This window comes from Lutra lutra, chromosome 11 (assembly GCF_902655055.1).
Source record: "Lutra lutra chromosome 11, mLutLut1.2, whole genome shotgun sequence".
Classification (NCBI taxonomy): domain Eukaryota; kingdom Metazoa; phylum Chordata; class Mammalia; order Carnivora; family Mustelidae; genus Lutra; species Lutra lutra.
In genome coordinates, this window is record NC_062288.1 from 69,014,494 (window position 1) to 69,016,181 (window position 1,688).

The window sequence follows — 1,688 nt, forward strand, 5'->3', positions numbered from 1 at the left end:
TCATTATGACCTTGTTTTGTAGATCCTAAGACTCTAGTTGCTTCAACAAAGTGTCACGTTTTCTCAGGTGGCTGATAGTGTAAAATCACTCCATACATTTGCTGGTTGGTTGGTTGGTTGGTTTTTTGCTTTGATCGTTTCTTATTGTTGTAGTTGTTTTTAAATACTTTTGCCCTGTGATTTCATACAAGGCATTTAAATTTTTCCATGTGACGTTGATTTCCTAGTGATGGTAGTGACTTACCTTCTTTATGTGCTATACATTTCTCAAACAATTACTAAATGATTAAATAATATAATTGATGAGAGAAAGTGAGACATTACAAACAGTTTTCAGATTTCTTGCATTGTCATCTTGAAATGCTCCTTACAATAAAATATCAATTTAGGCAGGAAACGTGAAACTAAAAAACAGCTTTGGGGGCACCTGCCCAAGGGGAGCTGGGAGGGGGATGGTGGCCCACGAGGCTCGTTGCAGACAACGCCGCTGCGACCAGGCGAGTTGCTCAGGGCAGCAGTGGGGTCTCGCACCCGGCAGGGCAGCCTGGGCTTCGGCCTCCCTCGGGTTCCCAGGAAATGAACTGGCAGCCAACACGGGAGCAGCAGCAGTAGCGGAGGCGGAGGCTCTGGTGTGTCAGTTGCCTCCCCTTCAGCCTGAGCCGGGGGAGGCCAGGCGGCCCGGGTGGCTGGAGGAGGTCCGCTGCCCAAGAATGGGAATTCTCCTTACCAGGATATGGAGACTCTTCAATCACCAGGAGCACAGAGTTATCATTGCTGGGCTGGATAATGCAGGGAAAACTACCATCCTTTACCAGTTTTCTATGAATTAAGTTGTACATACATCACCTACAACAGGAAGTAATGTAGAAGAAATAGTGATTAATAATACACGTTTTCTAATGTGGGATATTGGTGGCCAAGAATCTCTTCCATCTTCTTGGAACACTTACTGTACTAACACAGAGTTTGTAATAGTTGCTGTGGACTGTACAGACAGAGAAAGGATTTCTGTAACTAGAGAGGAGTTAACTATTCTGTAACTAGAGATTTCTGTAACTAGCCCACGAGGACCTACGGAAAGCTGGATCGCTGATTTTTGCTAATAAACAAGATGTTAAAGAATGCATGAATGTAGCAGAAATCTCCCAGTTTTTGAAACTAACTTCTATTAAAGATCACCAGTGGCAAATCCAGGCATGCTGTGCTTTTACTGGTGAGGGATTATGCCAAGGACTTGAATGGATGTCACGATTTAAGATTAGATGATCTCTACTGACCTCTCCTCATAGATTTTGTATAAGCGAAGTGCTGGACTTTACCTGAAAGCTGCAAAAATTAATGGTTTAGATATATTTATAATAAACTGATTTAAATTTTTTCTAAAATTAAGAAATTTTAAGAAAATTTAAGAAAAGAAAAATTAAGACCACTTATTTGAAAACAAAGATGAAGTCTCACTTTCCATTCTGCTTTCTCATTAGTTTCTTCTAAAGCAAGTTCTTCAAAGCTGTGATTGCCATTTTTCTCATAATGAATCCTCTCAGGACATTGGTAAGTACAAGGGGAGAAGAAGGGATTTTTCACTTTAAGAGCCTTATTATCAGTATAACCCTCCCTAGTTGAATGTGCATTCTCTTAGTGTTCCATTAAGTCAAAATACAAATCAGCACAGATACTCACTTTCCAGT

General features: G+C 40.9%; 1 pseudogene; it reads left to right on the top strand.

The window, feature by feature from the left end:
* The first annotated feature begins 710 nt into the window (after positions 1-710).
* Positions 711-1,266, top strand: LOC125080994 (ADP-ribosylation factor-like protein 5A; annotated as a pseudogene).
* The last annotated feature ends 422 nt before the right edge of the window (positions 1,267-1,688 follow it).